The following is a 19,644-nucleotide window of genomic DNA, read 5'->3' as shown; positions in this document are numbered from 1 at the left end:
GGAGGTGAAAATGCTAAAATGTATATTGCTTAGTCACTGTGTAGCTCAGACTTAAAACCAAATATGCTATGGTCATATGTAAAGTTTATCTTCGTGAATGACAGTAAGCTCTGAACAGTGGTGCGTGCATTCATTCAAGAAAACAGAGGCTTCCTTGTGCAGCTGACCATTGTGCATGCCCCTGCTTTGTAGACAGAATCTCGCGCACCAGGCTCCAGACTTATAATGAGCTACTGTGAGTGCATGTTTTTTACTGATGTTTTCAGCCGCTGTTTAGAACAGAATCGCTTACATTTAAAAAAATGTTTTTCTTTCTAACTTAGCCCGATTTTGTTTGGTTTCGTGTAAATCGTACCAGTTGATTCAAAATCAGAATGGGAAGCTCGTTTACTGAAGGCCCCCTATCCCCGATACATTCTCTTTAATGTAGATTGAGCATATAAACTTGAAAGCGTATTTAACAGACTGGATTTTTGGTATTTTCATTACAAACAACTCAGAATGACCTGGTGAAGAGGTTATGTTGTCCATTAAAACAACTTTAATTATTTGATATTTAATTTCTAACTTCTAAGTGCCAGATGCCTTCCCCAGCATGGACCCGCTTTAATTAAAAGTTTGCATGTATTACCAACTCAAGAAAACACTAGCAACACCTCTGTGTTGTCCACAGTTAATACCCGAGTGTATCAAATCTGTGTACCTTAGTCATGATATTTACCCGAGCCATGTTGGAATAATATCAATGACACAAAAGTACACTCGATACACATTTTCCCATGTCCTGTCACCATGTGGTTTCTCATGGTTGTGTTAAAGACTGGAAATAATAGTGCCATTGAATTTCTTGTGAATAATGAGTGTACGAGTTAAATTATCTCGTAAAGCCAATCAGAAAAGACCATGTCTATCTCGCATATAGACATCTTCTTTAATGTGCAATGCAACTAAACGCTTTGTTCTGGTTTGGTGAACATTGCAAGTGTAGTCCAAATAAAGCAGTGGAGACTAACAGTGCCTTTGCACGAATTAAACAGACTCATTAATATACAGATAGCCATCAACCATTCAGCACAGCAACAATAGCCATTCATAAAAAAAACACAGCATGTGAACATCAAAGCTCCAAATATATAAAGTCAAACCCAAACCTCTCCTCTACAAATTACACTGGTTGAGTATTCGACAAAGGGCTAAATTCAAAATATGTTGCATTATTCACAAATGCCTAAATGGACATGGTCCGACCTACCTGGAACAGAAATTCACTCCCTACATCCCCTCCAGATCACTAAGATCCAGTAAAAGTCTTCTGCTGGTAGTACCTCGTGTCAAAAAAACCAGGCACGGAGGGAAAACACTGTCTGTTGCAGGGCCTATACTGTGGAACAAACTTCCTCTGACCCTCAAACTCTGCACAGATCACCTGAAATTTAGAAAACAACTGAAAACTCTGCTTTTTACTAATGAGATCTAGTTCCATTCTTTTTACATCTCTTCATCTGTTGTAATATTATCCGGTACCAAAGCGCAGAGATACTCCAGTTGGAGTCGATTCCAGCGCTATACAAACTCACAAATAAATAAATAAATAAACGAAACATTCAAATTAAAGTCAGCCTTCTATATCCCACTGGAATCATTTTGTCAAATCCGTCAATCTCTAAACCAAATTTAGTTGAGATATACAGGCCCTCTTCCTTTTCCTCTTCCTTGCAGGTGGCAAGGTCTTATCTTTACTATCTGGGGCTAGTAACATGGTGTCCGAATCACAAAGGAAACACAAGCGTTTTCAATGCAATAGGTCTCGCATTTACGCGAGTTTAAACTATTGGCATTGTAAATGACAATGCCTTTTATTTAGGTTTCAAAAACCAAAACACAAATAAAAGGCATTGTCATTTACAATGGCAATTGCTCAAACTTGTGTAAATGCGAGATCTATTGCATTGCAGTTCCTGTCAGGCAGAAGAATTGGGCAAAAGGGCATCGGTTTTCCTGGAGACTGAGGCTGGAGCGGAGAGGTCTGTTGTGCTTGTAAGAGCTCGCAGACTTTCCATTTGCTTGTCCCCGTATATGCCAGTCGCCACTGGATATGACCACAGAAAATGAAAGCAGTGATGCGTTTGTTGACATCTGTGAGGGGTATATTGAAACTACACTCTCTGTCAAGACACTCACCTGATGCATGTCAGTGCAGCTGAGCAACTGTGCACACTTGCAGATTAAGGGTGAGAAGAAGATGCTATCACCATCACCTTCTCACCGTGACCAACTTATCCTGCATGCTACACAAATGAGATACATAGCTTGCAAATGGAGTGCTGTGTTTTTCCAGAGTTCAAAGTGCGATTCGACTGTGGGAAGATTAGCATTATTATCTGTGTTTACTTGAGCCTTAACAGCCAACACTCTACAATACCCACAGACTTGACGCCTTTAAGTTTAGTAACAAAGTGCTGTACTGCAGAGGGTTAAGAAAAAGCACTTTGCTGCAGAGTACCATTAAGCACTTAGTAGCGAGTGAATGATATGAAGTGCATTGCAAGAGTGGAACTTAATGAAATGCTTTGAGGCAGTGTCGTAATATGAATCACTCTGCTGCATCAACGTAGCAAAAACGCTTTGAAGTAATGGCGTAACATGAAGTGAGACAAAATTCTACGAGCGACTTCGAAATACATCATGCTAGTTAAGGAAATTCATGTACTTTGCAGTCAGCAACACTGGGTGAGAATTTTGTTTTTTCTTTGGGGGCAGGGGCTAATCTCGCATTAAAGTATCTGCTCCTATTTACTAGGGGGCGAAGAATATGATGTAATGCAGCACCTCGGCGCAAGTGAACCTTTCTAGAGGTGCATTGCATGGGGGTCCTCCTCAACCAGGTTGGAATCATTGGGCTCTCCGCGGGTTGGCTGGAGCACAGGGCAGAGGCCGAGAAGGAGCAGCAGGCACCCACTAGGGGGGAGTGGGGACAGACATGGCAGCGGTGGTGAGGGCCTAGGAAAGAGAGACCAGCAGAGGAGGAGATCGACAGGGAGGGAGGCAATCAGTTGAGCAGGCCTGTGTAATCTGGGTCCTGGGCCTGGGCCTGGCTGGCAGATGTGCTCCTTGTGCAGTTCGTGGAGCTTCATTTGACTGCAGCTGCCGCAAAGCGCTGTCCTAATGTGTTAAGAGTGAAGCACACACACCAGTGATTTGAGTTCCATTCAACTCAGCCTTTCATCCTTATGAGGCCGGGTTGGATTGGTGGCAATGCCAACGGGCACTTGAGAGTCATGGCGGGGGGTCGGCGCAGCCTCGGGATAGCTGAAGGCGAGTGCGGGGGCGGGGTTGGTGTACGGGCGGTAATTTGTTCCAGTGCTTGCTTTATCTCTCGTTTACGACAATTTACAGAGACCTGTGGGAGAAGTAGTGTATTCGGAGTATGAGCGGGATATGGTTTCTGAGAATTGCTTGAGGCTTTGCCGTTTGGGTGGCATGTGACTTGCTGAGAATTGCCAGACACTCTCAGAGGCATATAGATATCTGGGACCTCGAAGCCACTGGGTGTGGCTTATAACGGTTATCTGGAGAGAACACCTGAATGCAAAAGGAAATCTTTGAGAAGAAGCAAAGTATAGAGAATGCTTGTTGGTTTTTATAATACAAACTCAGATGATGGTGTTGAATGTGTTACTTGTAAAGGAACATATTTGAAAATATCAAATGCATGTATATATTGAGTTAAATATAAGAATAGATAAGGGAGCGGGCCGATATAGGATGCTGATTAAGGTTAGACGTGGACAAAAGCGCGCCAGCGAGAGCGGTGGGAGTGGGGGGCACTAACTTATGCAGCTAAGGAAGAGGCAGCGATGGTTCTGGGTACATGGTTAATGGGGGGAGGAAGAGGTGAGGAGAGGATGTGGCCAGCCCAATGAAGGAATGTTTCAGATAAGGAGAACAGGGTGGTGCTGGCTATAATCCATTAGGTGATCCCTCACGTCAGAAGAGATCTTCCAAGCGGGAGGGGGTAGGGCTCGATACATAGTGAATGGCCGAAAACGGGTACTTGTTGCAGGGCTCATCATTAACAGATGGTATTTTTACTTGTCTGTTGAACACACTTTATTGACCTCAAAAGGATGAATGGCTAAGTCAGACACGCCAGGTTTGAACATGAATTATATGGTGCTTTGGCCGGGCACTCGCCCACCAAATTTCTTTATTAGCATATCACACATAGATCAGTGCCTTCAAAAAAGGCTTTTTGCCGAGGCTGAAGCAGAATAAAAGTGCTTGAGGAGAGAGATCTTGGAGCTAAGTCACATCTATGGTACCATCTATAGCAGCGCCACCAATACACAAAAACAAGAGGTTGTTGTGCAGTCTTGTGGTTAGAACATTAAAACACCATAACATATGAGTTCTCTAGGGACAACGCATTGTGCAGCGTCAAAGGCTCTCCATAGTTTCCACAGTTTCCCCCACCTCCCGCTTCCACATGGATGTCGGATTAACAACACTAAGAAGGCAGGCCGCAGTGCTGAAAAAAACACAGAGAAAAGAACCCAAGATCCAGCATGGGCTTGGAGCACGCCACGTGTAAAAGAAATACTGAGTGGGGAGGAGGGCTCTTAATGCGAAGTGGGAGGGGGGGAGAAAAAGAGCTTGAAGGCGCAGGCTGCGGCGACGTGCAAAAAAAAGAAACACTGAAAGAAATACCGAGCCCCGGGATAGGGTTCTGAATGTAAAGCAGTAAGGGGGACGAAAAAGGGCTTCAAGGAGCACATCATGACACTTCAATACAGAAAAAAGCAAACCACGAAAACAAAAAAAGGAGTTCCATGACAAACACTTCATTTCCAGCCTTTGTTCACTTTTCATTTGGATTTGGAGCTGCAAGGATCCCTTTTTGTGTCTGCTGCATCATATATCATTGGACTTGAGGACTTCTGAATTTGAGATTTTACAAATCAGTTTGAAAATTGGTGATGTTAGTTTTATTGGGGCATTGCACATACATGTATTCGTACATTTTTTATCATTTAAAAAAAATGTATTGTGGTGGGTGGCCTTTAGTTTCACTAGGGGTATATTTGTTTGTTTGTAAGTAATTGTTCTTCTTTTTATAAAGGAAACATGTTGCACAGTTCACTTCATTTTTTCCAACTTTTGAAATGAATTTGCAATACTTATTTAATTCACTAGCCGGTCAGTAGTCAGCCAATAGGCCTTTCAGACAGTAGGCCCAGAGCTAGTCATGGGTGAATAAAGCAACTGTTTATGTGGCGTCTGTTGAATTTAAACATCATTTAGGGCATAGATGGCATTTGATTGAATTGCAAAATGTGTGTTTTTTGGGGTATTTCAAATTTTTTCATGTGTGGTTGTTTTGTAACCTGCAAACCTTTTTTAGCTCAGTGGATTTTCGTTTTTGTCATTGTTGTATTAAAGCTGTGTTGTTTAGCATGTCTCCATTGTCTGGCCAGTGTGTGAGTGTGTTTGTAATAGTGGGCCAGCATTTGCCTTGAGTGAGCCTCCACGTGTGGTCAGGGACCATTTTGTAAAGTCTGTGTCCACATAGGCCTGCTTGAGTTCATTGTTTTCCAGGCCTCCTGCTTGTTGTTGTTGTGAGTGACCATGTGGCTTGTGGCCTTTTTGGGGTGGTGGTAGTGCTTTTGCCATAGACCTGCAAGTCTTCTTTCCTTTGTTCCTGTTTGTTAATTGCTTCTTGTTGTGGCCTGTCTGGCCATGTGGCTGGTGGCCATTTTGTGAAGGCAGCCAGTGTGCTTTGCTTTTGCCATAGGCCTGAATTGTCTGTCTTTCCTTTCTTGTGGCCTGCTTGGCCATGTAGCTAACAGCTATTTTGTTAAGGCAACCAGTGTGCTTTTGCTATTGGCCTGCATTGTCTGTGTTCCCTTTTTTGTTGTTGTGGCCTGGCCATGTGGCTGGTGACCATTTTATTAATGCAACCTGTGTGCTTTTGCCAAAGGCCTGCATTGTCTGTCTTCCCTTTCTTGTTGTTGTGGCCTGGCCATGTGGCTGGCGGCCATTTGGTGAAGGCAGCCAGTGTGCTTTTGCCATAGACCTGCATTGTCTGTCTTACCTTTCTTGTTGTTGTGGCCTGGCCATGTGGCTGGTGGCTATTTTCTTAAGGCAGCCAGTGTGGTTTTGCCATAGACCTGCATTGTCTGTCTTCCCTTTCTTGTTGTTGTGGCCTGGCCATGTAGCTGGTGGCCATTTTGTGGAGGGACAGCCAGTGTGCCTCTGCATTAGGTCTAGAAGTTTTCTTTGTGGTGGCCATGCCTTCTTGCTGGTTGTTTTTTTGCATGCAGTTCAGTTCAAAAGCGTTATTCGATTTGTGAAACAAACCATACAAGCAGAACAAATTTACATATGCAACATACATTTCTAAAATTACATCAAAGTCACTAAATCTAAAAACTATTTAAAAACCGTCGTAGACATAATATGTAATATTCTAAAAACATAATTTGATCAGTAGAGTTAGGGTTTGGACGACACGCATTCTGTTGCCTAATAAAACTAAATTAATTTATAATACATACAAATATACAGACGAATATACAGACAGGAAGCCAAAGTTAAAACAAAACACGGTCAGATGTATCAAATGACTATGGCTTTCCTGGCAGCTGTACATTTTAGTATATATGACGCTACGAAAAAACAGGTATCCAGGTCCTTTAAGGAGCATAATAGCTGTAAGGCATTCTTCGTAGAACGAACATTGTTTTTTAAAAAGACAGGTTTTAGGTATATTACCCTAAAAAAATGATAACATTTGCAAAACAATAAAAAGTGACAGCAACTCTGGCGTGAAATGTTATCACAAGGGCATACGGTATCAGATCTGGCTTTCATTACGGGGAATGCAACGAGGTGGTGTACGATTCCCAACCGTAAGCGTGTTAAAACAAACCGGTGGGAATTACGAGTGACACCAGAAAGATAAGGTTGGAAACCGGTGATTAAATTGCAATCCCGGTAAAACATCACAGATTGTAACGTTCCAGACACCCTTACACGACGCGCCTTTTTATAATTTAAAAACCTTTGTTTTATGACATTTTTGGGGATAGAAACAACAGATTTAGGGTCAAGAAATATGTCAAACTGAAATAGGAGATAAAACCAGTAGTGTATGTACTTGAGCCACATTATACGTGAGGAGTAGTCCAACCTGAGACAATCAAGGATTATCTCCTGGGTAAATAGTGTTTCAGTCTTGGCCCAGATTGAGCGCCATAGCAGCAGGGGATGTAATGCTGCTAAATCCGAGATAAATTCGATTCCGACTTCTTCGTGGATCAGTTCTACTGATGCTGAGGGTGGTACACATAGCAACTTTCTGAGGAACTTGTTTTCATCTCTCTGCACATTTGGACCAACGCAATGTCCCCACACCCCTGCACCATACAGCGCTGATGTGACACATCTTACATTATAAATGTTCATCATATCTTTGATACACCTCACCCCAAGTTTAGATGAAAATTTAAAAATACTGTTGGTGGACCTCATCATTTTTAAACTGATGTTTTCGAACTCGGGTTGCCATGTCCCATTGTTTGCATAGGTAATTCCTAAGTAGCAAAAGGTTTTAACTTGTGACATCTTAACCTTTTCTATAAAAAAGCTGTAATTAGCTTTCTTAGCTTTCATCCCACAAGACATTACAAAGGTTTTAGATTTGTTAACTAGTAATTTCCTACTTTCAATGTACAACATAAATCTGTCGATAAGGCGCTGTAGACCAATCTGCGTGCGGGACAATAGCACAGCGTCGTCCGCATACAATAAAATTGGGACCGGTTTCCCTCCTATCAGTGGTGCATCTGCGGGAATCTGGCACAGAATGGAGTCAATTTGGTTGATAAACAGGGAAAATAAAAGGGGGGCCAATACACAGCCCTGGCGGATGCCTCTTGAGACTTTAAAGAAAGAGGTGCATTTGCCTAGGGAACCATAGCGCACCTTGCATGACAATCTCTCGTAGAGCCTGGCCACGAAATGTACAATCTCCTTAGGTGCTCCCGACTCTATCAGAACCTGCCATAATATAGAGTGGTCAACCAAGTCAAACGCGCTACTCAAGTCCGCGAAACAGAGAAACAGGCTGCCTTTTTTGGCTTCCGTACATTTATTAATTAAAAGATCTAAATTGACGCACTGTTCTAGTGTCCCCATGCCTTTCCTGAAACCGTATTGAACCTTGGTTAAAATATCCTTTTCGTTTGCCCAAGTTTCCAGTCTCTTCAACATGATTCAACTCATTACCTTAACTGATGCGTCCAGCAATGAAATGGGGCGATAATTACACGCCTCCGATTTACTGCCTTTCTTGAATAGTGGTATGATGACCGACTGGCCCCAAGATGGTGGAAAGCATCCCTCTGCTGCTGCATTAAAGACCCTCACTAGAATGGGCGCCCACAGATTCATTTCAGTTTTGAGTAGGTCTATGGGTACTCCGTCAGGGCCCGGAGCCTTTCCTCCTTTACTGTTGGACAGGCCTTCGTAAACCTTATCCAGGCTTATTCCCAATGGTAAGGGCAAGCAAACAGAAACCTCATGGGCCGGGGTTTCTAAGGACTTCCCTTCAGGGTTGAAAATATTTGTATAGTGTTCTACCCATGCACTGCAAGCTACATAAGATGTTAATTCCGGAATGCCCTCTGTATTTAAAAAGGGGCTGTTAATAGTCTCCCAGTAGAGGTTGCTGTTTTGTGTTTCCGCTGCTAAGTTTAGATTATGCCATGCTTCTTCTTGCAGGACCTTTTTCCTATTGGAGAGGGCCACCTTGTAATTAGCACGCAATATTTTGATGTTGGTATTATTGCGTGGTTTATTACTTAGTGCCTTTTTTAGTTCGCGTAGGGACAGAGTGCAATGTTTGTCAAACCAACCCAACCTGGCAGCTCTAATTTTGGATTGCTTCTTTGTGAATATTCCTTCAATAGTTGTATTTATCCTGATAAAACTTGAAAGCAGGGTTGCAGAATTGGTGGCATCTCCAAGACAATAAGTAATCTCATTTCTACATTTTTCTGCTACCTCCTTATGTTTTTTTGCTGGATCGGTTCCGGCCCATTTGATCTTTGGGCCGTTCGGTCTCGTGGGGGCTATGTCCATGGAGCAGATTTCCTTATTGGATGACTTTATTCCCAACCCAATAGAGTCAAAGAGATGCTGTTATGATCACTAAGGATTTCTTCCCTAACCCACAGGTTAGTATATTCGCTATTATTGGACATCAGAATATGGTCTATATTAGTGTTGGCATTCCTGCCTGTAAATGTAGGACAAGTAAGATTGAGCTTATTTTTGTTACAACTAAGCAAATCTAGGTCGAATTTCACTAACAAGTTGTTTAGTATCGTGCCATAATTACAGTGTGGAAAGTGTAGGCAATCCACACTGTCTGCCACGCCACTATTGCCCATCTCTTTTCTGAAACCGCAAGGGTTACCCGTTTCTAAAGGGCAAGGCTGGATATTAAAATCACCAGCCCAAAGGATGCCTGCCATTCTGCGTGAGGATGCCAATACCCTTTTAATTTCGCTTTCCAGGGGGAATAAAATATTTCCCCTAGAGGCGTCGAAAATGTTATTGTAAAAATTTACAAGAATTAGGTCTTTACCTTTATTAGATTCCATCCGTAGCACCTGACTATGTGTTCCAACAATGGAGTATCTATTGGTTTTAAAGTTAGTCAATTTGTTGGAAATTAGTAGCAATAAGCCACCCTTAGCTCTACCTGATGAAGAATTAGAGGCGTTTAGACAGTGGGATGAGTAACCTTCTACATAAATAGGTTCCACGTTTCTTGGAGACAGATAATGTCATGGCCAGCCCCAATAAACTCCTTCCAAAACGGGGTATTCAATTTACCTGAGATACCGGCTATATTCCAGGTAATAATTGTAGGCCCCGTTGCTGCAGCTGCAGTTAAAATAACGCTTTCTCGTTGAGGGGCAGGCGTTATGTCAGGGGCAACCAGTTTGACACCTGTAGACACTACAAATGACTCCTGTTGAACCGCTAATATATCTTCTTCAATATCAGAAATCCTACCTGGGGTGGGAATACCCACTATCTGTATAGTGATGTTTGGGTCGTTAGGTAAATTTGGTGCTATGGAGGTTTCAGAGTGAGTAACTAAGGCACTCCCTAGCTTCTCATCTGGCCCTGGGAACCCCTGAATCGGGTTGCTACTATATAGAATGCCCGACGGTCAATCGACCATTTCCAGGCAATCGTATCTATTACTGACGGGAATGCCTCGCCATCCCCCCATTATATGATGATCACTGATAGGATACCACGGCCGATGTTCCCACTCTCTACTCCTGTTCCTCTGTGTATACCAGGGGCCCGCATGGTTCCAAGGGCGCTCAGATGGTTGCACCCAGTTTGGAGTTATCGGGTGCTGAGGATCAAATGGTTGCACCCAGTTTGGAGCTATCGGGTGCTGGCGCTCAGATGGTTGCACCCAGTTTGGGACTATCGGGTGCTGGCGCTCCGATGGTTGCACCCAATTTGGGACTATCGGGTTCCGGTGACTACGCACATAGGGGTAAAAGAAGGAGAGGCGATAAGCATCGATCCCCCCTTTCTTGGCCAAAGCAGGCCAAGAGCAAATTTAATCCACAATGTCTGGGTCATCGCAGGTTACTATAATGCAATCTCCCTGTATGCTTTTGGGTTCAGCCCCAATCCACGAGACTCTACGCACCGCTGAGATTCGACTTATGTGGAGGGGTTATAGGGGCCTATTTATACTGAGCCACTGTGAGACCTTATTCCAAAGGGACCAGGACGGCTCCACTTTGCTTGTAGGCAGTTCAGGGACCCCCGTAAGGATGACAGTGTAAGGGGACACTTCTGGTGATAAATGAACAGGGCGTTTGGACCTAGAACCCCTCTTTCCCTCATCTGGTCGATTCGATGGTGGGTACTGGGGCATTAATGGAGAGATGGGCCTTTTATTCGGTAGCTGAAGAAGTCCCTTGTTGGGGATGGACTGAGTGGGGGTGGGCTGGGAAGGGGTAGGCTGAGAAGAAATAGTAGCCAAAGTCTCAGTCATACGCTCACTCCCAAGAAGAGTTGAGGAGGGGGTTTCTGGCCTTTTGGGCTTGGTTTGATTAGGTTGGGCTTTTGTCATCTTGGAGGGGGCCCCTTGAATTCCTGTTCTAGAGGGATTCGTTATACCCACCCCAGGGTTTGCTTGACTCAAGCTATGCTGAGTCGATGGCTTCTGGGAAAGTATTGCAAGTTGTTTTTCTATCGACATTAAGCTCCGTTCGAAGGGTTGCAAAAGGTGCTTTAATAGTTCCCTAATATTCGCTAAAAGCTGGGAATTAGCACTACATGAGCTACAGATACCCCCCTCCTTGCCCGTGGTCAATACGTTTACTGTTGGTTCCAATAAGTTGATAAGTGGGGTATTGGAATCACTTGAGGCGCCCTGCGGTGAGAGAGCAGTTGTCCCCTTCTTGTTAGTAGTTACAGCTTGGGGTTTCTTTGAGTTGCCCTTCTTTTGATCTTTTCCCTGTTTAGGAACAGCGCCCTCCTTTGCCCCCTTAAGCTGATTCTCGAGACCTAGGTCTTGGGTTAGAAATAGCTGAAGGTCTGGAGTTTTCTCAAGATTCCCCTTAGAGTCGAAATCAGAGGTGAGATTTGTAGCTGACAAATCAACTGTTTTCGGGATGGAGTGAACCTCTACTAAGACATTTGGTTGCAGTAGGACCGGAATGGAAGAGGCTAGTTGGAGTGGGGATTGTACTGAAGCTAAGGGGCCCAAGGAAGACCTCCTAGCAGTTGCCAGGTCTTGTGACACCCTTCGCTCCAATAGAGAAATGCTTAGATCGATGGCCTCGTTAGTTCTGGTAATAAATTGGTCAAGTGGACCAGTGATCAGAGCAGTTTTCATCGCCGTCTTACTTCTGGACCCCCTGGTCATGGTGGAAAAACAGATTTCTTGACAGGTAAATATAAGATGCAAATAACTGAATTTTTAAGAAGCAAGACAGAAGTACCTTAAGTCAGAAGCATGCAGGACAGATCGTAAGGCCACGGGGGGTGGCCCAGCCCAGCCTAGCTCGGTCTAGAACGGGCTAAAAGGGGCCAACCCTTGGCCCGGGCTTGGCCCGGCGTCCCGCGAGACGGGACCGGTGATGCTTTTGAGCGCCTCCTGGTGCTCTCCCGGTGAGGCGGACCTCAAGGGCTCATGGACTATGTAGTCCGCCCCTCGCCACGCTCCCCTCTGCGGCCCCCGCTCTGGGTGTTGATAGAGACGGCGGGGCGGCGGGAGACAGGAGGAAGGTCTGCCAGGATAGACAGATGGAAGCGCTGGCGATTTCTGTGGCGATATCCCTTCAGGCGCAGGTAAGGAAATGAGATGAATCCCCCGCTCAATGGGGCCGGTGATGCTTTTGAGCGCCTCCTGGCGCTCTCCCGGTGACGCGGACCTCAAGGGCTCATGGACTATGTAGTCCGCCCCTCGCCACGCTCCCCTCTGCGGCCCCTGCTCTGGGTGTTGATAGAGACGGCGGGGCGGCGGGAGACAGGCGGAAGGTCTGCCAGGATAGACAGATGGAAGCGCTGGCGATTTCTGTGGCGATATCTCTTCAGGCGCAGGTAAGGAAATGAGATGAATCCCCCGCTCAATGGGGCCGGTGATGCTTTTGAGCGCCTCCTGGCGCTATCCCGGTGACGCGAACCTCAAGGGCTCATGGACTATGTAGTCTGCCCCTCGCCACGCTCCCCTCTGCGGCCCCCGCTCTGGGTGTTGATAGAGACGGCGGGGCGGCGGGAGACAGGCGGAAGGTCTGCCAGGATAGACAGATGGAAGCGCTGGCGATTTCTGTGGCGATATCCCTTCAGGCGCAGGTAAGGAAATGAGATGCATGCATTTTTTGCTTCTTGTATCCAGCAAAAAATGTAGCACTGTTCACTACATTTTCTAATAAATTTGCAATATTATTGATTCAAATTGATTCACTATGTGGCCTAATCTGCCAATGGGTTTTCCAACCAATAGGCCCAGAGCTACTCATGAGTGTATGAAACAACTGTTTCTGTGGTGTCTGTTGAATTTATAGTATGAACAAAGGAGAGAGTGTAGGGATTTTATCCACCGTAGTGGACGGAAAAATACTCCTGGTCCCCTGGGTTAGGTATCTAAATTAACAAAAAGAAGGAGTACCACCTGAGGTGGCCCCGATGATGAAGCATGTCACCGACCAGGTCGGTGAGTGAGGGGTTACTAAAAAACAAAGAAGGACTCTCTTCTTTTTGAAACCGAATCATCCCGCCGAAATCGCTCTGAGTCTGTTGAATTTAAACATCATTTAGGGCATGGATTGTATTGGATTGAATGCAAAATCTGTTTTTTGGGGTATTTCACTTTTTTCCACTTGTGTTAAATAAATGCCTTTGTTGGATGTGTGTGGTTGTTGTATAATGTGCAAACCTTTTTTAGCCCTGTGGATTTTCATTTTTGGCATTGTTGTATTAAAGCTGTGTTGTTTAGCATGTGTGAGTGTGATTGTAATAGTTGGCCATCATTTGCTTGGCTGAGCTTCCCCATGTGGCAGGGGCCATTTTGTAAAGTCTGTGTCCAAATAGGCCTGCTTGATTTCATTGTTTTCCAGGCCTCCTGCTTGTTGTTGTTGTTGTTGTGAATCTATCTAGGACCCTATATAGATATCCCCGATTCATGCCCTTATGTGGTTATAGTAAAACATATCCTTATAAAGGCACAGGAATCATGTCCATATCTAGTCATAGCCCATGCAGTCCAAATACGGCAAGGCTACTCCCATAGACTCCTAGAAAGTACAACGCGTTCTTTAAACAAACCAAGCCTCCAGCAGCCCGGGAATTCCCCCTGCTTTTGTTTTGATTTGCACAAGAACTCCTGGAGTCCAGAAAGAACTGTTAGTTCTTAGTGATGTCTTATGTCCAACCTTACATCAAACACGGCACCATTCAGGTATAAATATACCAACATTGCCTTAAGCAAACATGCGGTGGTTTGGAGCATAGCGGCTATCTACTTGCCCGAAGCCCAGCTGATGCGAGAGCCGAAGGAAGCCGACCCTCCCATTTGACGCACTGAGAGAGACGCTGTCTTTTCTCTTGCCGAGAAATCCAGCTCCGGTGTTTCCAGTCACCCTTGCGGGTTGCTGGGAGATCGAGTCCTGAGACATGAGATACGAGACCTCCTTCATTCTATTACCAAGATACGGAGCTGACTAAACCCTTGAGAGAATTCTTGATTCAGTTTCTTGGCAAAAAACCAACTTAACTTAAACTGCAACTTAGTTACTCCTTCCCACGTATTAGGCTTAGGTCAGGTACACCGGGGTAGGCGTATATTAGAAGCACCAGTTGAGTACGTTAGTCAATGTTTTTATGTATGTATATATTTTATCCGTTTTAAAGTATCATATGGCTAAGAAACCATATCAATGCTTTTACAGTATTATTTCATAAAACTACTTTTACTGTACGCACTTTACTTCATGATAAGTATTGCAATTGTGGCAACTCATTTCTCTTGCATGAGAAAGAAGACTGCTCAATAAATAACACCTTTTATTGAAAACGCCCGTCGCTCTATTTCTCTGCACTCTGGTGAAACTAAGTATGCACGATTGACTGAGTGAAATAGTTGTCTATTGTTTTCACACGACTCTAGAGAATATACTCTTTATTCTGAGGGAGCAAAGTTGTCATGTTTATGTGGTTGTCAGAAGCTAATCCCTTCTTGTCTATTCAGGGAAATTAAAACCTCCTTGTTTACTCGAGAAAGTTTCTAGTGACCTCTGAGCTAGCTGGCAAAACTAATTAAGTCTAATATAGTCAGTAGAGACCTAGATGACCTCAGTCCTACGTCTACACTGCTGTTTATTTTATTCCAATGCGCAGAGCCTATTGGGAATATAGGAACTACACTACATGGCGCCCAATGTTTGGTAAGGCGATAATCTAACGCAAGACGCTAGAGTAACTCAGTCGTGCTTTTTCACACAGACCCCTTTGTCCCGTAAATACTCCAAAAGACGTCTGGAGTGGGTAAAAGGTTAATATCCGCCGGAACTTAGTAGGAAGAGATTCCTATGTATTAGTTTTTGGTTTAGTCAACGTTGAAGGATACAGTGTTCCAAAATATTGTGCACCTAATCTTTGTTTCCCTTGAAACTTGATCTGCAACAAAAACTTTCTGTTAGTAAAAATGACGGAAAGTGAAGACGAAAGGGAGGAAGCTAGATTAGCAGCTCAACTCCTAGCGGATGACACAAGTCTCCAAGAAAATGACCCGAATGCTTTAATCATTCCGGTAAATGTAAGAAAAACTACAACTAAAAAACGTATAGAAAATAGAGTATCATCACGAGGTGGTACAGTCATATTCATGGTAGAGGCACATGAATATCGGCAGAAAGAGGTATTCTATTCATGGATACATTTTCCAGCAGCACATGCTGTGACACACGAATTCCACTATTACAAAATAGAGGAACCTCCGGATGAATACGCTCCTTTCGAGGACGTTGAAATCCCACTAACTTACCAAGAGCACCTGCTCTGGTTTAATGGCGCCCTAAAACATCAAAATCACATCACCAGGCTAGGTCCACTAGGTAGACCAGGAGCCACGTGGCCGGTTCTAGCCAGCTACACACCACATCCTGACATTAAAAAGATGTCAAGTGAAGAACTTTTAGTTAAACTAAAAGAATTAACAAAGGCATACAGAGAATTAGTTCAATTGGCAATGGACGATATAACATACCTCCAGAAATTGAAAGAAACAGATATGGCAGAACAATCTTTTGAACTTGCCAGAATCATAGAAAAATCCTATGAAGAACAAGGTAGAGATAGTTTGGGTGGGAAACCAGTAAAACCCCAACTACTTGAAAATCCTGAAAAAACCTTTATTAAAAATAATCTCAAAACTCCAAAAAGAGTTGGGAGGGTAATAAACAATCCACTCCCAGAGAAAAACGGTTTCAGTCCAGAAGAAGGTCTCCTCAATGGAGAAATAGATCTCCACAACAAGGAGGAAAGTCTCCCCAGAGGGAGCCCTCTGAGAAAAGATACAACCTTAGAGATAGGGATAAATTAAGAAAACCTGACAGATATCAAGATATTGATACACGTCCCTCTCGATCTTTTCAGACTTCTGCACAGAAATCGGAAAGAAGAGGACGGTCAGAACACAAAGAAGAGCACGTCAACTCCAAAAGACAAGGAACCTGCTCATCAAAGTAAAAAATTACAATATCCAAAAAAGAAGGTAGCTAGTATTAAAATAAAACATGCTGAGGATTCTGAGGACACAACTGAAAAACGGAGAGTGGGCCCAGACAATGCTAGACAGCGCAGCAGAAGTAACAATAGCTCGCAAGATCTTGATGACTCTTCTGGAGACAGTGGACACGAATGAATACATTCAAGTGGAAACTGCAGACACCAGAGTTAGCAAACCCCATAAATTATATGAAATAACATTACGTATAGAGGGGGACAAGACTAGGAAAGTAAGGGGTCTCTTTTGGGATAACCTTTCGAAAGGCTATGACATCCTGTTAGCTGTGAAAGACTGGCCACCAGAGTTTGTCAGAGAGTGCCCTCATGGCGAAGAAATGATTATGCCTGCCTTTTCAAATCACAGTCCAATTCATAAAAAATACACATTTGCTAGAAAATGGGCAGTTGCCCAAGCTCCTGCATTATATAAAAATCATGTAGGATGGGATGAGGATTCTCCTCACCATAAAATCCAGTGAAAAAGTCAACCAACTGCACAAAGGCAGTATCCTGTTAAGCAAGATGCTAAAAAACAAGTCAGGGAGATTTTACATCACCTTGAATACCAGGGGGTGATTGAAACATGCACCTCACAAATGAACAATCCTTTGTTTCCTGTCTCCAAGCCAGACGATTCATATCGTCTAGTTTTGGACTACAGACACCTAAACTCCTGCTGCAAAACATTTGCAGTACAAAACTCACACAGTGCAGCACTAATGAATAACATTGTGTGCAAAAAATATAAAACAACATTAGATATCTCAAATGGTTTCTTTTGTCAAAACATTGCACCTGAAAGCAGGTATTTGACCGCTTTCTCAACAATGGGGTAGCAAAAACAATTCTGTCGACTTCCACAGGGATTCAAGAATAGCCCAGGATTATTCTCAGCAAGGGTAACAGAGTTACTACAAATGTATGATGATGAGGCATTATCATATGTCGATGACATCTATCTTACAGACGACGACCTGGAGACACACTTGAAAAGAGTGAACATCATAATACTTGGGTTCGCAGCTGAAGGGTATAAATTCAACTTTAAGAAGTCACGAATTGCCCATCTAACTGTCCTGTTTTTAGGATATGAATTATCAAGTGAAGGCAAAAGCCTAGCAGACAATTTCTTAGAGAAATGTGCGATACTCCAAGCTCCAAAAACGCTGAAGAACTTACAATAAATACTAGGTTTCCTGAATTTCGGAAGAACATACATTCTAAATTATGCAGAGAGGGTTAAACCTCTCTATGAATTAATAAAACCTGATTTCAAACCAATTAATTGGACTCAGAAACACACAGAAATTCTAAGATCATTACAAACAGACATGTTAACTAAAACAAAACTGCAAACACGTGAAATGAACGCAACCTTGTAATCCGAGTCATCCCAGGGAGATGCGGATTCACGTACCTGACCTCTAATGAGGGATAAACGATACCAATAGCTTACAAATCACACTAGTACACATAAGCTGAAATGAAATTCAGTTCAACTGAAAAAATTCAAACTGCGGTTCAAACTGCTGAAGCAAAAGAAAGAGCCCTAGTCCAAGGCAAGAGCATATCTGTTTTAACAGCAGTATCAGCCCTTGAGGCAGTGACAAGAACACGCATTCCAAATGCAGTGGCATTAGATCCAAAATGGATACAATGGGAACATTCTCTTGCTGCAGAAGACGTGAAACACGCTTTTGATTCGAAAATGAAAAGACTAGAAGATCTAGAATACGAAAATGAATATCCTCTGCCAATCGAAATTCTGCCTCTCGAACAATACACCTGTGTAATCTACATGGATAGATTTGCACAACACTACGATGTGGATAAAAAATCCTACAATGCTGCGTGCGCGATTGTTAAAGGTTGCTGGCGCTTAGGTAAATTCAGACCGATAATTACAAAAACGGAATCACTCAGAAACTGTACAGCTCAGCGAGCTGAAATAAGATCTTTAAAGATGGCGCTTGAAAATGCCGATCGCGAATTCCCCACACTAATAGTGTGCGATTCGCATTACTGCGTCCAGTCTTACAATAATGACATGCAGACATGGATCAAAAACGGTTACAAAGATGACACAGGTGCCAGAATAAAGCATGAAAAGCTCTGGGAACAAGTAGTTCTTTTACAGAAAGAACTACAAAAGACTCACGTGATACATACACTGAGTCATCAACGTGATGGCGTTCACGTTGCAGGGAATTCATTGGCCAGTAGAGCCACAGCGGCAGCGGTTCAACCGGCTTCCGTAGCCACAAAAAAGCGTTCTAAAAAACACATAGACGAAGAAACGCTACTAGCAGTAAAAGCCTCAATGAAAGGCGACTATGCGGCGTTACCTCTGAATTCTCCACTCGGAAATAAATACATAATTGATGCAATTTCCGTTCCTTTTGCTCAAATCCCTGGAGTGGGGGATAGAGTAATTCCAAACACGAACCAAAGGGCTTACTTGATTCAAGAAGCACACATGGGACAGGGTCTGAGGCACCAAGAGATCTTGAAATCTGTAATAGAATTACAATCACAATACTGGTGGCCGGGGATGAACGTGCAAATTTACAACTTTGCAACTAGTTGTCAGAACTGCAATAGAGATTGCAGTGGTGAACCAGAAGAAACACCAGCCCAGATACCCTTATTAGAAAGCATCAGGCTATCTATACGCAAAAATCCAGAAGGAAAAAGGCGGTCCCATAATTATTAAGACTAGATTCACTTAAAATGTAGGCCCCAGCGCTCGGCTGACGCCAGAACTGTTATAAAAGATTTGCGAGTCTTTATCGGCACATACGCAATTGGCATGCTACATTCTGACCAGGGTCCTGCGTTTAGCTCTCTGGCTTACAAGGAGGCTATGACCAGCATGGCCATTGCATTGCGGTACTCTTCTCCCTTCCATCCTGAGGGAAATGCGGTAGTGGAAAGAAAAAACCGGGACATAAAGCAATCTATAACGGCAAGGGTATTAGGTTCGGGTGATGGGTGGGTCAAACATTTAACAAGTATCCAACGTAGTCTTAACAATCTGCCAATAAATTCTCTAAAAGGTATCGCTCCATACGAACTATTTTTCGGTACTAGAATGCACATCCAGGACTTAGATTGTCAGACTTAAGTGGTAAAGGAAAAAGCCTTTGATATCAAAGATCGTTTGGCTGTTTTACAGGACTTAAATGAAACAAGAAGAAGTCTGAGTAATATAAAGTTAAAGCCAACAGCCACTGAAAAAAAACCACCTGTCCCAGCAAGACCTGTCTAGATTCCAAAGATTGGGGATCTAGTCAGAGAGAAGATCGCGGTGAA

The sequence above is a fragment of the Lissotriton helveticus genome, chromosome 3_1 (genome assembly GCF_964261635.1).
Source record: "Lissotriton helveticus chromosome 3_1, aLisHel1.1, whole genome shotgun sequence".
Classification (NCBI taxonomy): domain Eukaryota; kingdom Metazoa; phylum Chordata; class Amphibia; order Caudata; family Salamandridae; genus Lissotriton; species Lissotriton helveticus.
The sequence above is the reverse complement of the archived record's forward strand: the minus strand, read 5'-3'. Positions refer to the sequence as shown.